The sequence below is a fragment of the Anopheles darlingi genome, chromosome 3 (genome assembly GCF_943734745.1).
Source record: "Anopheles darlingi chromosome 3, idAnoDarlMG_H_01, whole genome shotgun sequence".
Lineage (NCBI taxonomy): Eukaryota > Metazoa > Arthropoda > Insecta > Diptera > Culicidae > Anopheles > Anopheles darlingi.
Genome location: NC_064875.1, coordinates 49,811,066 through 49,830,778, shown reverse-complemented (window position 1 = coordinate 49,830,778; position 19,713 = coordinate 49,811,066). Strand labels below are relative to the sequence as shown.

The window sequence follows — 19,713 nt, the reverse complement described above, 5'->3', positions numbered from 1 at the left end:
TTTTTTTTTGGTTTGGTTTGTTTGGAAGAAAAGCGACACCACCAGCCCCTGGACACCCCGGAAAGGACGTCAATGACGATGATCGGTGTCGCAGCAGAAGCAGCGAAAACGGAGACGAAGACGAAGCCGGAGGAACCATTACCGGTGGATTATTAAAAGCCATTCCGCCATTCCACCATTTCCAGGCTTTACTTCTGGCTGGCTGGTTGGCTGGCACCGAGTGAGCGATTCGCTTACCGTGGTCACGTACGAAATGTTGCGCGGACAAGCGGCAGCGGATGGCCAAGAAGGTAGGTCTCAGAGGCGTTGGCTCGGAGTCTCTGGTCTGACTAAATGCCCGGATTTGGGCAAATGGTACGGTTGAGCGGAGAATCGGTTTATTGGATTGCTGACGATTCGCAGAAGAAGGAGGGGAGGGGCGGGGGGGAGGAGGGACTTCTGCTTCATCGCCGTTGTTCCGCCAACGCGCCAGACTGACCGGAACATAAGCAGACGGTGCTGGTGCCGTCGGATCTCCTGTGCGGATCTTAACCGCAACAGCCGCTTTGGAGTCTTTACGTCCAAAAGCATGGTTACGTTGATCGGGAATGAAAACTTTTCCCATAGCATAATGGAATAAAAGGGGGGGAAAAGGCCTTTAGAACAGGAGCCTTTCACTCCGAGAGCGCACGATCGGAACGCGCGCGGAACAAACCAATCCAATTTCCAGCCAGATTTGGGCAAGACAAGAATTTATGAAGACTCGAACGCTGGCCAGGGGTGGAACAACAACAAAAACGAAATCGGAGCGGAATCGCGGGCACAATTTCATCACCGCTCGCCGTTCCAGGACCACATTCCGGACGCAACCCGGCATTCCCCGGAAGCATGATTTATGGGTTTCGCTCCGGCCGGCTGAAGAAGGTCACTTCGCGTATCCCTTTAAATTGGGGATGCGGTGATGGAAAGGAGTCAACTTAAGATGATGTTATGTTCTATTAAGTTTCGCCAACCCGCCACCCTCCCCACAACTCTACTCTGCTTAAAAGGACAGACAGCCGATGGTCGAAGATGGTCCCGTGTTCCAGTAAAGGATTACGCACATCAAGTGCAAACAAGCGCCACGCTTCGCTTCTAGCTCCACTCAGACACACGCACACAGACACACTAACTCAATCAGTCCATCAGCAGGCATCAGGCCAAGGAGTCCTCTCTTTTGGCCAGGCCGGGCCCGGGACCGGGAGTTGATTGTAAATATTTGACGAACATCCGGCGCATTAATGAGAGAGAGAGCCACGGCGAAGTTCGAGACGTCGCCCGAAACGTCGGCCTCGCCTTCCAGGGAGCCGTCCGTCTCGGGGAAAACCACGGCCGCTGTGGCTGTGGCTGTCGTGGAACCCCCCCCCCCACCCCCTACCTCCACTGGTACTGGTGGCGTGTCCATCCAGGACATCTGGCTGGGTGCGTCGGGATGGTTGCTGGCTTCAATTAATTATTGATGGCAGAAATTGGCGCAACAGCGCAATCTCGGCCGGACGGACGGACGGACGGATGGGCTACACGATCACGTAGCATCATCCCGTAGCCTGGCTGGTTGGCTTCCGAATGGTACACCAGAACGTGCGCGGGTGTCTCCTCATCCCCGATTGGCAAAGGGTCTCCGTAGACGACGGAGTGAACGGGGAATGATTAAAACCCTTTTTGGGAAACAATTTAACGGAGCAACCGCTGGTGGCGGCGGCGGCACCACCCCGGAAATGAAGGCTCCGGGAGCGTACAAACCCTCTGCAGCACAAGAAACCTCACTCATCGTTTCGCTCAAATGATGCGGGTTACAAAATGGTTTGGTGATGGTTTTTAATTTTCCATGCTACCAATTGAATCATACCGGAAAGCGCTGGGCTCCACCGGGCCCCATGCTCCAGCGTATAAACCCTCGTCATCCGCACTGACACGCTCGTTGATCAGATAGGGCAGTGTGGGTCTCAATCGTTCTTGGTAGTAGAGCCACTACTACTACTACTACTACTGCTGCTGCTGCTGTCTAGATAAACGCAAAAGGCCGGTTATCTGATTTGACGTACAAACTGTAAATGGTGTGCGCTTTTGGGGAACGGATTTTCCAGCAAATTGCGACTGAAAGGCCCCTGCCTCTCTTTGCTGGCTAGCTATCGAGATTGCGTTTCAAATGCGTCGGATCGTTGATACAAATAATTGAGCATGTATGGGGCATAAATTGGTTAAACAGCTGGAAATGGAGTGCTAGATCGATTGATGAAATTGCCGCTTACTGCTTGATGAAATCAGTGTTTGCGTCACTTATTACAACATCAAGGACGGCTGTGCGAACATTTGTTAGTGGAACCAGTCTTGGCCAGAATGAGTATCGAATGCAAATATGGATCCAAATGGTAAAGCTCATCACAGGAGAACTCACTGAAAAGGATTCATCGGAAGCGGAAGGAAGTTTGCATGAAAAAGGCAAAGCCATTGTCTTATTTAGCAATTCAAATGCGTCTGGTGATTCCACTCGCTCCAAGAAACCATCAGAATAGCTAGAGTTCTGCTGAATAAACTATATTGTTTATGAATTGCTTTGATTGCTAGGCTCTGGTAAACCGTGTCTTTCCTTTCGGTTGTTGAAATAAAGTCCTTAGATATACAGGGCCTTGAAAAAGTGCTGCATTGTACCTTGGACCACTCGTGAACAAAAACTTAAGTTTTACATAATGCATAGAGGTTACAATTCTACAGACGAAGAAACTAGCAAAAGCATTAAATTTATTTTTAAATTGTAATAATAATAATAATAATAATAAATTGTAAACCGAATTTTAACATGAGGATCTTCAAAATCAAAACCCTTTTTGCAGCTAGTATACGAAATGCAAACTTTCCACAAAAACATACGACAAATTATAGCCAAACTTGTAGGTATTTTATATTTACTGTATGACTCTAGATATGTCAGTAAGATATTAAACGATTTTTTTTTTGTCGTGGATATTATAACGAAATTTTTCCACATAGTTCGTCCCCAGAAACAACGATATCATACACTGAATGCAAATAACGTCGTTAAACAACATATTTTATACAATCCTATTCAAAGCGGATCCCGTTATAATAAATAAGCCTTTGCCATTGCACACAAACACCGTACATCAAATAAACTCTACTATAGACACATCAATCGTCTTCAAATTAAAAATTGACCAATAGATTTTCCTAGGCATTCATCAAATCAACGAACGAGCTGTTTGCATTCCACAGAAATGCAGCATCATCAAAAAGGATCAAATTCAAATGCGCATAATGCGCACACTACCGTCCACTGAAAACCATTACGAGTTCATGCAATGCACGCAATATTACAACACATTTTTTTTTTCAATAAACGTAACCCTAGCTCGTGGCTATCGAAACGTGCATACAATTTTGGATTTAATCACCACGCCACGAATTAATTACAAACCGAGTCGAGTCTCATTAATTACCGAAAAGCCACTGAAAAAGGGTTGATGCCATTATGATGGACATCAAACGCGTAATCGGTTCACCCTCGTCGGTCGCAGCTCTCGCGATGTAATTGGTAAATATCGATAAAAAACAGCGAGAAAACGGGAGAATTCAATGCCCGAAACCCGAAATCCCCACCACCGCCCCACTCTGGTGGTCAATTAAATGTGCAAACAGAGTAATGAGGTTGCGCGTTCCGATGAAACGATAAATATCGTCCAACATTGATTCCCGGTTCGGGAGTGGAGGGGAGGGGAGATAATACGGGAAAAGTGGGATCGCAATTATCATGCCCCGTCACCGGCCTGTTGCCCTATTGTTCCCGGAATCCCGGCATGCACGGCTGTATCGCGTGAGAATCCGGCTGCCAGCCTCAACCGGCACACGGTAATCAGTCACGCAAACGTCACCGTCCTCGTCACTGTCGCTTTTGGATGCTTGTTGCTAGCAACAAGCCAACAAGCCCAATTACACACGACGATCGCCCTGTTGTGGCACACAAAATGGACCACGCAAAGTAACGGTCCGAGCATTAAATGCCGCGCCCCCAAAACCCCGCCCCGTTGGTACCCGTGGTTTTTCGCCATTTTTAAAGCCACTTTGCAGCCATTATTATCGCTCACCGCACTCATGCATGACATCTGTCTGTCTCAAGCGTAACGTACGGGGAATGGAATGTCCTTCTATGGGGAAGGGGCAGAATGCCAGGGGGTGGGGGGGGGGGTAGCATTTTAATGAAATTCATCACATCATGCCAAGGCCCTTTTGGGACGGGGAGCGAGTTTTGAAACCTCGCCTCGTTCCGTTTTATGGCGGTGTACGGCTCATTTGCAGGAACTACCGGGAACCCCCGGGACTGGCCCGTTCCTCGAGGCCGATAACCCCATCTCTCTCCCACCACCACCACCACACGGCAGGTCGTAAAAACCCCTAGGAGGGGTGAGGGAGAGCTTCCGCTTTCCACCGTAACCGTAACGGCCATAAAAAGGGGGGTCCAAACATTCGCAATGAAGTTTTCCAGCTGCCAGCCTCTCCTCTCGACTCCTAGGGCTTTAATTTCGATTATAATCGCAATCCGACGGCCACGTTCGGTCCTGTGGCCTGGCGGCGATAATATGAATACCCTCTCGACCCTCGGCCAAATCATCCCCCGTTCCAGCGTCTCAGAGGCATGAAAATTCTGAAACCAACTCTCTCACCTATTCGCGGCCTTTTAATCGAACGCTGGACAACCCACCCGGCCAGCTGAACCCAGCCAAGGCCTAGACTTCCCACGAAACTGGTGCAGCCCTTTCCGAGCAGCCGAGAAGGGCAACGCCGTCGTGTTGCCGTCGAGGAACCATCAGCGCTAAAACTGCACAAAACTGTCATAAAATATATTTCCCTCCTCACCTCACTCCATGCCACCTTCACGCCAACCTCACAATCCGCTACAACCCCCGGTACGTCTGCCCTGGCGAAAAGTTTGAATATTTTCCATCGTCGCTCGGTTCGCTTTGTTTATTTATTCCAACATTTTCACCGAAGGGTCGGTCCGACCGTCGAACGAGCGGACTTTGGAAGCGGATGTTTGGAAGGGCTGGACAAGGAATGAATGAATCCTGTCATTAGATTGCGACGATGATAAGCGTAAAGGTAAATCGGGTATCATTTATCTTTTGGGGCCCCGGAGTCCCCGTCCCGTCCCGTCCCGTCTCGGGTTGGTCTGGCCAGCAACGTCAACGTCACCGACAACGACGACACCGTTTGGTACAAATTTTGCGCTCCAAAATTTAATCTACACCATCTACCACCACGACGCCAAAAGAAGTCCCCCCCGCACTGGCGATGTGCGACTTTAATATTTAACCAGCTCCCCCGAAATGGAGAACAAAAAAGGCAAAAGAGCAAATGCGTATGCGAGGTTGAACAACTTACTTGGTGTGCGCGGCAGGCTCGATCGATCGCTCGTTTTGGTACGCCGCTGGTCCCGCGAAACGATGGGATTCCACGATATCCGCCCTTATCCCTTTTTCCTTGCTGGACGCTCTGCTGGAGGTCAGCTATAATCGCACGCCTTATCGCACGCTCTCTCTCTCACACACACACAAACACACAGGAACACTAGCAAGCAACACACCGGAACCCGGACACACCAGTAACGCACAAAACCGGACCGCACATGATCGCTGTCGCTGGAACGTATTAGAACGTCACGAAACTCTTTTCTGCTCGTTCTCTTCGATCGCACGCACGCACACACGCACTCCCTTTTCACACGCACCTCAAAACACACACACAGCACACACACGACACACCTTCCTTCGTTCAGCGAACGGTTGATACCCTGGCCTGGGGACCTGGTGTCGAGTAGAAATCACACTCCATTCATCTCCGCATGCAAACTAGTCACAGACGAGTGAGCCACAGTCGTGTTCGAGTGAGGAAACGGGGAACTAGAAGTGCCAAAAAACACACACATGAAAACGAACGGACATTAGTAAGGCCTGTCCCTCCCCAGGGAGAAAGTAAGACAACAACAGAGAGTCCCGGGGACGGGACACGAAATGAAATGAAGACATGTCACGAGGATCGGAGCAAGCATTAATCATCGTGCGCCACGCAAGGCCTGCTGGGGTTTCGTGTTCGTTTTTTTTCGCTTTTGTTTTGGGTTAATCCGAATCGATTACGACAGAAAAAGAGAGAAACAGAGAGAGAGTGCGTGTGTGTGTATATATGAGGAAGAGTCTCGACTCGTCCTTTTGTCGAAACTCAGGCACACGCAACACTGGAACACAACGCGATCAGGATGGTCAACAGCCGGGTTCGTTGCCACTGCTACTGACGGTACCGATTGCGAGTTTCACTCCTGGTGTTTCTGCTCCTGGGCAGCCCTTCCCCATCTCCAACTCCAGGCCGCACGAGCGTGTAAATTTCATTTTCCCGCCATTACATTTTTATGAGATTACCACCACCACCACCACCACCACCACCACCACCAGCAGCAGCAAGACCGCTCACCGGTCTGACCGCCACCGTGCGCTTTTGTTTACCCCCTTGTTTAGCGCGTCCATCGCGGGGTAGCGTTTCGCCGGAAATGGTTCCTTGTGCCGCATCTATTTCACTTCCCGGGCACACTCACACACACACACACACCGCGAGGCAGGTTGGTTATGTTCGCATTCTCGCATCTCGTTTCCCTTTCCATCCGGGCATCCTGTTGTTTGCTTTCCGCGCCATCGCCATTGGCGCAGCTCGCGTTAACACTCGACACGACGGTGAAAGTGGTTGGTGGTGGTTGTGCTGATAGTGCAGGAGTAGGAGGAGGTGGAGGAGGATGAGAAGGAGAAGGGGCATGATACCCGCCACGGTGGTTTCATATCCTTCACACCGGACACCGCGCACCGCGATGAGAAGACATCCGCGCCCGGCAGACGCAGCAGCGCGGCGCGACGTGGCGAAGATATCCAATCAAAAACCATCCTCCCTGTGGGTAACGGATCGGCCGGAAAGAACGCCGCGCGGAAACGGACACAGGGAAAACACACACACACAAAGCCAAGCACACTCGGAAGCGCTCAGCACAGGAAACACAATCATGAAGGCTCCGGGAATGTACTTTCGGTTCTCGAGTTTGTGTGCGTGTGTGTTGGTGTGTCTCGTTGGCTTCTGTTGGCCGAAAACTCATGGACCATGGAGCACACCTCGAGTACGTCGTGCGCGTACCGGATGAGGAGGAAGGAACACGGAAGGGGGGGGTAACGGTAACGTAATCAAAATTTATGTGGATTAATGACGACAGCTGGCAGCAGGCAGAAGTGGTGGAAGTGATAGGGAAGAGTTTCCCGCGCTAAGACGAACATCTTGATATCACGGCTGGTTGGCCCATTGTATGCGTACGTTGACGATCACACACACACGCGTGCAGAGCACACACAGAGCACACAAGGCGTCAAACGTTAATTAGTAAATTTATTTAGTGTCGGCGTTTGCTACCGGAACTCGAACGTTCACCGACACCGAGTATGCCTTCCCGTGCTGTTTTTTTGTGTTGCTTTCACTTTTCCTCATCCTCACAGACACCGACACACGCACATTGCCGCACATCCCGGAACAGGCCACTTCCTGGCGGGTCGTCCCCGTGGTTTCCGGTTTGCGTAATTAGCCGTTCGTTCTCTGTGGTTCGCAGCCCAAGGTTCGCACTGCGTTTTCCCCGGCTGCACTTTCCGCGCTGCTCTCCGGTTTTGGCGTAACTCCAAGCAAATTAGCATAACACCGAAGCGAACCGTGTCCGTGGAGGTGTCTGCAGTGCGCCTTGACGAAGGCGGAAACAGGAGCACACCAACCGAGCAGCAGCAGCAGCAGCAGCAGCAGCAGCAAAATCACGAGCTACCTGGCGCCTCCATCGGGTCGGCATCGGGTTCAGGCCAGAGACGCTCACTTGTCGCTTTCTCAATTATCGTCTATCCCGGCAGGTCTGGTACGACAGCGAAACAAAAAACCTCCTCTAACAAGACTTGGTTGCACTCATCGTCATCGTCATCGTCTGCCGCGCAACTGCGCGCGTTGCACTCTGGCCCGGGATCGGTTCTGCGTGGTGTCTGCGGTCGGCACCGAAGCACCGGACCAGCACAATGGCAATCTAATTACTTCTCTTCATCTCGAGCTCATTCTTTTTTTTTTGCTTTCACAATGCGTGTTGATTCAACGCTGGCAACAGCAGCACCACCCTCAGCACACCAGGACAATGTTTCCCACCTCAGACACACCATTCGCGCCAATTCATTGTATGCCACTAACACACACATGCACATCCACTTGAACGCTATGCTGACATGACTGTCGGCTGCTACAGATTGCAGCTCCAAATGCTTCTCGGCAGGATGCAACCGGAGATCACATTGAGAACGAGTTCTCACTAACGTCTCGCTTCGCGCCACAATTTACACTTGCCCGGAGGTGAAAGGAACCAACGGAATGATTTCGTTGCAACAACAACAACAGAAAACTCACAGCAAAGTGGAAACACGCCGCCTATCGAACCGGCTGTCCAGGATTGTGCCCTTTGAAACCAACGCGGTACGAGCTCCAGCTGGTAACTGACGGTTGTTCGGGAGTTGGAATACTCTTTTAACAACACGATGAACCGAACCCGAACCCGAACAGCCGATCGGTGTTACTCTCTCGCTCTCTTCCTCTCGCTTTTATGCTCGAAGTCGTGCAGGATTGCTGTTCACTTCATGGTTCCACACTTTAGTAACAGGACGAAGGATGAACACCTCCCAGATGAACATTCAGGGTTGTATTCGACGGTTAATAATGGTAGCAGGCAGCAGCGTAAACGACGAGCAGTGTACTTGCTGTGATTACTGGAAGTGCATCAGACACAAACGAATATGTGGCGTTCGGATTAGCTGCTTCAAGATGTTCGAAATGAACACAGTCTCGACTCGTGCAAATTATTAATGAATGCAGTCAGAGAGGAATGTCCAAACATAGGCACAACACAACGAGGTAAAGCATCATCCATTACGTCTGATCGTAGCAGTCTGATTTACTATTCTCACATTTACCTATCCTTCTTCTCTCATTCCTACTATAAACAACGCGACTACCGGAATCCTGAAGCAATGTGATCGTTTCCATCGTTTTTCTGCTTCTTGATTTTATTATCCTTCTTGCCGTATTAGTCTATGCTGCCGCCTGCCAACACATTCATTCCTAGTCGCTCCTTTTTTCGCCAATCACTCGCCAATCAGTCCCGACAAAACAGCCGATGGTAGCCTCCGGTGAACCCGTGCCCCTGCCACGCACCACGCCGAATAACTCACTTCGGCAAACCACTCTTCGAGACCGGTAAACGGGACCAACCCCATAAACTAGCATCACCCGTCTTCACGCACCACCACCACCGCGTGATGTGCTTCTCGTAAATTAACTAAAAATAAACCAACCTACCAACCGATTCGCGACGATGCCCACATGCTTTGGCGGTTTGGCTAGTGCCAGATGCTGCACGATACGCTACGCCATTTCCCCATTTTCTACCTCGTTGGGATTCAAATCAAACGACCGGCAGCGAACCGGGGCTGGCTGTGAGTAGAAGAAGAAAAGTGAAATAAAGACATTTTCGGGCTGGAGCTGCTGGTTACCGATTTCCGTTACCGATCGGCTAGGACGCACGTGAGTGCTTGCGTGAGGCGGTGAACGTGCAGACTGTTTGCTCAATATATTGTTGTTCAATTATACTGCGAGCTTCGAGAAGTTCTCCATACACCGATAGCACCATCCGATGCTGATGATGATGATGATGCTTTACCATGCGAACACAAAATCATGCAGACGAACCAAAGCGTAGGAAGGTCGATGGACCAAAGCTGCACGGCGATCGATGACGAGAAATCGCAAGTTTCCCGTTCCCAAAGCCTTTCTATATTAAAACCCGTAAGAGTAGGTGGAATCTTAAAGTCAAACAGCCCCCTGAACCAACATCTCCATCAGAAAGAAGGCTGCTGCTGCTCATGAAAAGTTGTAATACCTTGAAATCGTTTACCTTTCTCACACAAGCACTTCCGGTGCGACCGGTTTCAAGCAAACTCAAACATGTTCCCTTATTTATATCCACCCTTTACGTTCTCTTCTCTTTTTCTACCATTCGAGCGCTAGCGCTGACCAGAAACAAGTTATTGCCATTTTGCTAGCCAAACGAATGAGGGAAGCGACTTCATAGCACTCCATTATATGGCGAACTTCCGCCTGGAGCTTATTTTGAGGAGCTACTACGGACTACGTCGGTACCACCACTTCAGGAAAGCGAAGAGATAGATAATAGACGAGCGACGCACGACGTCACGCTGCATGCACATGCTGATAAGCGGAACGGAACCGGTGCCGTTGTCGTTGTAAAGGATTAGAACCGGCACTCACCGTGCAGCAGTGATACCGAAGGACCGATGCTGACATTCTGCGATCCGCGCCCCGGATTATCCTGTCAAGCTACGGTCTGCGTGCAGTCTCCGTCTGCCAGAGACACCATAAATCCACCGTGCATCGATTTGCGCGATTTACAGAACAGTGGCCCGGGCAGGTAAGAAGCTCTCCACTTGTACGATGGAGACGCCTGGTCGGTTGCGATGGAGACGCCTAGTATTTAACCGTTGGGTTGGAGTTGCAGATATGCTGCTGCATCATGCCAGGGAGGATGGTTTTACACAAACGCGACTATATGCAAAAAATCCCCCATGAGCCACAAGATGACGAATAGCATATTTGAGAGAATGGTGGAATAGTGAAGACACACACACGCCCGGCTTGTTAGGGGGAAGCATCTCTTTTTTATTTTGTCTCGCTCTACAAAGACCAGCAGCAGAGGGCCATTCACATACTGGGCCTCGTAACGGAGAAGCCTTTTGTTCGTCCGTTTGCTGGAACGACAGGAATAGGAGAGTGGCCGGTAAGAAAGAATATGTGCGCGCGCCTTTGGGAGTGTCGTAAGGAGCGGTATAGAATAGAGAGAAAGCATTTATTAAAACAAAAAACAATGTTGGTTGTCCCCTGGATTGCGGTGCTTGTTCAGCAGCAGCTCTTGAACCTCTTGTTCTGGTGATTATTGTTTGTTAAACTAAGCCAAAAACCAAACAAAAATCCTTTCAACGTGGAAGTTGTTAAAGAAGATAATAGAATGATTTTCTGCATCAAACGGTAATCTGTCCGATACATGTTCTAAATATACAATTATGTATATAAATTCCCTTTAGATATACAAATCGAAGCTGTATGAACATGGCCTGCTCCTTGAAATCACTGTACCTTTGGTCAAATGGTTATCTATATTGATTCCACCAACAATTGAACTCCACCGTCCCATGCATTAGCATGCGGTACATTGCATCGCTTGGATCTGCTGAAACCCAAAAGAAAACCTCTTCAAATCCAGAAGACCTCCCACCCTAACCCCTTGTTGAAAAGGTACATTCAACAAAGCAGAGCAAAAGACCAAAAAAATAAGAAGCAGTCCAAATATAGACTCCCGGAAACCACATCACGCACGCGATAACGTGACACACATTCGAAGCATATTTAGCGGTGAACTCCGTCGAAGCGAAAGCCTCCGGTCCCACATGCTCAGCATCCCCATCGGCGTCGCAGTGACAGGCGTCACATCCGGTGTGTTGCGAGGGTTCATTGCAGGGCGAGACGGGCAGTCGATATCTATTACTCAAATGATGCCGCGTGCCAATGGAATCGGAAATGCGAAATGCCATGTCCCGTCAGAACCCATATCATGGTGGTGGTGGTGGTGAAGGGGGTGGAGGGTGCGCACCCAAAATGTTGACAACTCCACGCCACTAATGCCAAAGTTCTTTTCCGCCCTTTTAACCAAATGCTATGCTTCACCGGGCCAGAGACACCAAGGGAGAGGGGGATATGCCATGGTTCCTTTCGTTTTTCGCCAGAAACCATAAATCAAATGCGTCTGGCATCACTCTGGCAAACACGCGCGGAGAAGCCCCGCCGGTGCGGTGCTGACGGTGACGCTCGTCTTTACAGTCATGGAAAAACCGTCCACGATGGAAGCGGAGCTTAAGTTGAGTCTTTCCAGCATCCTGGCAGCAGTAGGAGAGAGAAAATAAAAATATAAAATATTCCCAACCATGTCTCTGGTACCGCATGTCGAAGCGCTAGCGCTAGTCTAACCTAGGGAGTCCCACTTTTGCGGCTGAAACGGAAAATGGGTCTCCAACATACAACAAAAATGCCGTGCTTCGGTTTTGCAAAACAATTCCAAACGTTTTCACAATCACGACCCGAACGGTCTTCGGAAATCCACAGCAGCTCAACCAATACTGGAAGCCCCGTTCCGGTTTCCCCTGTTTTCCATCGAACATGAATGGAAGGAGAAGGAGAAGGAAGAAGAAAGATAAAGTGAGAGAGGGAAAAGGGAAAGCCCACATAAAAATTACTCCCCGGAAAGCAGTACGTCAAACCGACCGACCGACCGGGATCTCTGGTAGCCATTTTACCGATGTTCGTTTTGGTAATTGCAGCGATTGGTGCGTGTAGTAGGCCGGGCCGGTGCTACCGGATGGAGCGCCCGTTGCTATGAAGTGCTTTTCCATCGTCTTCTAACCAGCCAACCACAGCAAAGCCCCCCTACCCATCAAAGCAGGCAGAAGGAATCGGAGCAAGAACAGAATTATGCTTCCAGACCAGACCAGACCAGACCAGACCGGAGGTTCTCCCAACCCGGCTCAACACACCGCTCTTCTGGGTAACAACTTAATGAGCAACGAAAACAAACGCAACATGAATCGGGATGGTGTTTGCCAGCAGGGCGACTTTGCCTTCGCCAATAGAATACATATTAATATTCTTGCCAGCATCACCACCACCACCACTACCATGGGCAGCAGCATGAGCATCCAGCAGAGCATGGTAAGCGTGCGTGCCGGGACTGCCTCGTGCACCTTTGAACACCTTTCCCTCCGTCCCGTTTCGTATGACCACAAAAGGCCGCCCGAAACCGGAAAAGGCGCCGATCCCGAGAGACCACCCATCGAGCTGGTCCTTGTGCTGCTCCGTCCTGGCCCGGCAAGATGATTGCCCTGCAATGGTTCATTCACATCGGCCATCGCAGCCTCTCACAGCCTTTCCATTTCGATGGTTCGATGAACTCTCCCTACGCCGGAAGTGGAGTGGAGCAATCTTCTCCGGGATTCTCTCCCACCCATTTGCCCCCCGGTTCCGGTAGCCTCAGCCCCCGATCGACTTGAAGCCAAACGACCAACGACCCGACAACAGACCTGGGCCGGCCAGAAACTGGTCGCGGACTCCCTGTGGTTATTTATTTCCCAAACCGCCAGGCCGCAGAGCCAGAAGCCGGAGTGGCACTCCGGGCGACTTCTGGTCGTAGGCTTGGCCGTGTTGAGCCGCAAACAATGCAGACTCCGACTCCGATCGATACGCGTAAAGTACCCGGTGCGCTGTGCATTGTGGTCATTGCGGAGCATTAGATCAGATGTGGTTGGTGTGGAATAATATGGGAGCAAGTGTTTTTTTTTTTTTTGGAGGAGGGGGTGGGTGTTTTTGGGTTTTTCGCTGGGAGCCAAATAACGACCGAACTTACGATTGTTGCTTCTTGTTGGGAGGTGCAATTGAAAAGAATTGAAAATGTGATAGGAAAGCTTGATGTTTTAGAAATGATATCTTAACATGAAGCTAAGCATGATATGTAGAAGGAAGCATGGCAACTCAAAACTTCGAGTTTATCATACAACGAAGATGATTTAATGTAGCTGCTTTTAATTATTGAAGACGATAAAGCATTGAAAAAAGTGTTTCAATCATCAGACACTGCTGAACTTGTCTTTTATTGCACACGATGATCAGGGTATCAGGTATCAGGGTTTTTGGTTTAAATCATTTTCCTCGTTATCTCTACCCTTAAAACGCTCCACATATACATTCGCGATGTTGTTGCTTTGTGAGTTATTTGGTTTTACTAACGCTGGAAAAATTAAGCGTACAGAAGAAGTTAGACAGCTTTTATCGAGTAAAAACGAAAAAGTATGTAACGAAAAACAAATAAAACAAACCAGCAAAATAATTTGAGCTATTGAAAGGAAACTGAAGGCCGGCTAGATTTTCCACTATTTTTTTTTTCTTTAACCGACACCTTGGCTGTCACACGCATTTCTGGAAGTCAACTAAATCGATAGGCATCTTCCAAGCGATGTTTTATGCTGTTAGTGATGAAACATCATAAACATAATGGCATGGTATTGTCAGTTAGTATCAAGTAATGGAGTAATGGAGTAATGATAATCAAGTCAAATCCCTGAAGAATAGGTTTCACAAACTGTCAAACTCGTTAAAATCAAATATTAACGTTAAAACATGAACTGAACATGTTCCTTCAAGCATGACGGCCATTCCAGCATCACACCATTTCCATTACAATATTTTAATGAAAACACTATCCATGCACTATCCATGATCGCTCTCTAAACGAATCGAATTTAAAACAATTCCTGGAATAATCAATAATGCATTTATGAGGTGCTAAAATATCGACTGGAACGCCCTAAAGAGCCAAACCGATTCCGCGCAACGCTTTATTGGGGCATATTTAAATGGTGGGCATAGACCTGGTGGCCGCTACCCTTACGGCCTAGACTCCCTGCACTCGCTCACCCCAATGCTGGGCGAATAAAATATGCAAACAAACATCACGACACCTGCTCCAGCAGCCCGTGTGCACACATTAAAGTCCTACACCGGATTTCATCATACTCATACCGGGGTGAAATTATGAACCCCTTTTTTGGTTGCGCGATCCCCGACTTCCCAAAGCCGGACAAGTTCATCTTCCCCCCAAAAACGGAACCGGCAGCACACAGGATTCGGTGTGAAAATGGTGCCGCTAAACCCTTACCTTCTGTCCAAATATCTCTTACCCCGTACGACCACCAGGCCGCCTAGCTAGTGAGCCAGCCAGCCAGCCAGCCAGCCCATTCCGTCGGTCGGTTCCGGTAGTAATTGAAACAAATGGCACAAAAGGCTGGCGAATGCGAGGCTTGCGCCCCGGTGACTAACATTGTCAACCGTTACAAGGGAATGTAGAGAAGAGGGCGGGGCCGAGCATCCTGCCTAGTGTCCTCCATTTCTCCTCCCTTCCTCCCTCCCCCATCCCCCTTTTCAAGCTGGCATAATATATTAATAGACTTTAATTTTTCTCCCATCACTATAAATACTAATTAATTTGAGAATAATTCCATTAGATTAACTGGTCGGTCGGTCGGTCGGCTGGCTGGCTGGCTGGCTGGATGGGTGTGTCGTCTGCACCATGGCTAAAGGTTTTACCACCTGCCAGCCAGCAGCACTCAGCAGCAGCAGCAGCCTGTGAGCAGGCAAAAATTTCACTCTCACCGGAAGCACGTCCCGACCATCAGCAAACAAAACGGTCCCCCTTTGGATCCATGGAACGCATCGTGAAGCACGGGGAGCACGAGGGGTACTTGGCGCTAGGGCGCTGCATCCGCTCCATATTCCGGCCCTGTTTCTCTGCCCCGGCACTCGAAACACTCGAAAAGAAATTAAGGTAGCACGGGACGAGTTACAAGAAAGCCCCAATGACACATCACCTTCCGCCTGGTCCTGCTCCTGCTTCCTGGCCTACTGGGAGCGCTTTTTATGAAGCATTTCCTGTTCCCCACTCCGGTTACCCGCGGCAACCACTGCACCGTTTACCGTTTTATCAATTTCCACCCAAGATGGTGTGAAAGGCGCTTCTTTATTCTTCACCGTTGGCCCGGGACCTCCCCTGAAACCTCAGTCTGATCCATAGGCTTTGAGTTCGTTCCAAGAAGGAGCAAAGGAAGAAAAAAAAACAATATTTCCCACTCGAGTGTGAGTTGAGTGGAACCGGAGCCCATTCACGAGAGAGAGAGAGAATGGCACAACCCAGCAACCGAGGAAGTGAATGGAGTGGTTGGAGAAAATGTGAAATAAATTATTACCCAAACACACCGGAACACGGCCACGGCCCCCCTCCCGCGGAAGCCGCAAGGTAAGAAGTACCTTCACACGCCGGATTCGCATTCCCGGCCCCTATCTTTATGTGTGTGTGCGTGTGTGTGTATGCATAGCTGGCAAGTGGATTTTGCGTTATCGTTTGTGTCGCATGTAAAACCTTTACCACCACCACCATCACCAAGAAGATGGCTGATGTGAAGTGGTTATGCTTTTTTATGCTGCTACTGCTGCTGCTACTAGTACTGCTGCGCTATCTCTTCCATTCTTTGGTGCCCAAGTTGGCAAGGTGTGGCCAGCTTATTTGGCTCTCGCTTTCAGCATCATCCGAAGGTCGAGCTTCCGAAAGCGATGAAAGGATTTACGTGCGTGTTAATGAACCAACTTCAACACACCGTCGCGTGAAGATGCTCGCGGGATTTACTTTTGCTTCACCTTCGCCGTCGCCGTCGCCGTCCCACTTCGGGTGTCATTTGCACTCGTTTTTTCTTTCGCGTTTTGCCCGATTCCGCGGCTGCCATTCATCATGGCACGATCAACAGTGTGCATCTTCTTCGCTCGGGCACGGGCTCGGGAGGCTGTCGGCGAAATGAATTATGCACGGATGGTGCCGGCGGCGGTGATGTCGAAGAACGATGACAAATTATCACGGGGACCACGGGGAATTGATTTACTTGCCAAGTGACTCGCTGGACCGGGGGAAATTTCATTTTTTTGTGCTTCCTCTGCACACCGGCTGCAGTGCGTTCAGCGATGATTGCTTCCCGGTTTAGTTGGTTGAGAACCAATTGATAATATTCGTTTCTTCGTGGATACGAAAAATACTCCTCACTTCAGGTGATTTTGTTCCTCATTTTGAGCATCGCGAGCCTTGGGCGAGCATTACTTTCATAAAGGATTTCGTAAATTTATTGCAATTCTTTCAAACTGAAGTACGACGCAGGCTCATGATAGGCGAAGAAAACTTCACTCAACGAAACAACCATCCGCTAGCATTCGCCCAAAGACTTAAGAGAGAGAGAGAGAGAAAAGAAACCAGCGGATCATCGTTACGTCTGCCAAGTGTTCCATCTGCCATCGTACTGCGAGCACACTCTCGAGGTGTTATTACGTGAGGCCGCTGTGTGCTCTATCATCCAGGCCGTCTATCAATTCGACGGGATCCACGGGATTCAACGGAACGGGCTACACCAACGACCGGCGGCACCAACGTTACGACAACGTCTCCAAAAGTGCCACTTGGAGCCCCTCGATTGGCATTAGACCTGTGCAGCGGCAAACGACGGCCGCGACCGCGACAACGCTGACGACAACGCCCGCGCAGGTCGCGCACTGGAGAGATAAAACACATTCCTCATATTTCACTTCAGCTGCAGGGCACAAGCCTGGGCCGTTACTTTTTCGCCGGATCTTCTTTTTTTTTATCGCAACCTCCTCTGCTTCCGTTCGCGAAGAGTTCCTTTTTTTCTCGTTGTTGTTGTCTGGCAGTTCGTGAGCTGCTAAGCCGCCCAACGATCTGGCCCTGAGTAAACGGTTCGCCAATAATTTACGTGTCCCCGGAGCCAGCTTTTTTCGCCACCGTGAACAAACCGCACCACGCGGCCACAGCACGAGAAAGGGATGGCGAGCCGACTACCGGTTATGCCGATCCGCCGAACCAACGTCACCATAACGACGCTCGATTAGGGGATGATAAAAGGAAGGGAAAATGACGGCGCTGGCACTTCCGCCTGCCAGGCACGCTTCACAGCAGTGGGTTGCTCTTCCTCCCCGCCACCCCTACAGTATAGGCGTTGGCATGTTCGAAGGAGTTGAAGTAGCGAGCGGGAGCGAGCGACGTGAGAAAAACAGAATTCCATTAAATTTAGATTATGACATCACTTAATATTTCCAGATAATGATATTTTACGATACGCCATTAATGATTTGAGTAGAACGCGGGACGCGTGATCGTGCCCACGAATGGCCGGGACTCGGCCGGCGGTAGGAAGAAAGCTTGACGCTTGATGGCGACCACGGTCCCGAGCCACTCGAGCCACCGCCACCATCTTGCACCACGATGCGATACCGCATACCGCACTCACACGTACGTCACAACGGAATGATAGCGCAGAGCTCGTGTTCTTTGGATCTTTTATTAACATCCTTCTGTCACTGGCAGACCTTTCCGCGCTAAAGTGACACCTCCGGTACGGGAGAACCAACCGACGAAACAGCCATTCGATCTGTTCCGACTTCCCTGCAATCGCATATGCTGTTTCATGTTTTCCGGCCGACATACTTTTATGCAAATCATCCAGAGGCCAGTGCTTGGCGTCACCGATATCGAGACGGCGACCGGTTGACCCAGATCGGTGATTAGAGGCCCGCTTTTGGGTTGGTTGGTTAGTTGGCCACTTCTTTTTCAATGCGACTATCCGGACCGGACCGAATCACAGCCCAACAGAATAGCTGTTGGGCTCGTATGTAATGCAAACGGAGAGACGAGTCCCTCCAGCAGTTCACTCACAAGTACCTTCCGGGATCGCTTTATTGGGAAATACTCTTGTAATGGTTGTTCCGCGTCAGCAACAGCTCCTTTGCGACCATAAAACGGGACGCGCTGGTCGTTGCTTGATATCCGAAACGGTACCACATTACGTTCAGATCACTCCGGAGAACCGTCCCTTCTCGTGGTACTCGGGAAGTCGGTTCAAGTATCGATTAAACGTTGGAAGGAGCACGGACAATGTTCGCATGTAACGTCATTGGCAAAAAAAAAACCCCAGCAACATGAAATGGACATAACAATCACTTCGTTTTCGATCGATTATGAAATATGCGTCCATATTGCAATGCTTTGAGGCGTACTTTCTGTAGCCTGCCTGCCTGTCTGCCAGTCAGAATCAATGTTCCATGATCGATAAACCGCTCTTGTCTCCAGCCCATATGTCAATGTTAATTACCAGCATGACACGGAAAACCTATTACCGTCGTACGGCAGCGACATCGACAGCAAAAATCCTATTTCCACATTAAACAAGTAACATTCTTGGCATCACCGTTCGCGACAGCTTCTCCGCTCCCTGCAGCCAACACGGCCACTAACCCTCTTAATGCTCTTATAGCCACTTCGTTATCGCTAAACTGGCAACACCTTACCCATTAGCATAGTTGAAGCATATTTTCCCTCGCATAATAGCAACCGATACACGCCACAACGGGCGTGCATTAACGCTCACTCCATTCTGCGTCAAATTAGAGCGAATTCATTCGTTCAATTGCAAGTGCTCAGCGTAACATCGTCGAACCGGACCACGCACCGGTGCGAGGGCAGATAAAAGGACAATCGATAGCAATGGTCCACACTGGCTGCGTTTGATGGGGCAGAGGGCAAAGAATAAGCCACGATAATTACGATTGACACTTCATAAAGTATGCAACGGTATGACCCCATTTGTGTTGGTGACACACCAACAAACACGGCCCAAAGGACACCCAGCAGTAACTGGGCTTTGTTCCACGACCCTCACCGGTCAACCGGAAAGCCGGCTTCGTTAGTGAAGTAAGACACATAATGATACTTCTCTGGCGATTGTACCGCTGAATGGCTACCGAGTTCTTTCACCGACAAGCCGTAAACCGGACACATGAAGGTGTGTCGCGCTTCCGCTTGGCTGTCACAGCGGAAACGTAACGTTTCGAGGAATGGCCAAATATCATGGC

The 19,713-nt window shown here is 49.7% G+C and overlaps 1 protein-coding gene across 1 annotated transcript in view; it reads right to left on the bottom strand.

Moving 5' to 3' along the window:
• LOC125957984 (uncharacterized) overlaps positions 1-8,570 on the bottom strand; it is a 58,728-nt gene extending 50,158 nt beyond the window's left edge. Inside the window, exons 1-2 of the mRNA XM_049691077.1 lie at positions 8,491-8,570; positions 5,416-5,933 (exon numbers count right to left, since the gene is read on the bottom strand). The gene's annotated coding sequence lies outside the window, so the exon portion shown is untranslated. The remainder of the gene's footprint in view (positions 1-5,415; positions 5,934-8,490) is intronic.
• Positions 8,571-19,713: the final 11,143 nt, after the last annotated feature.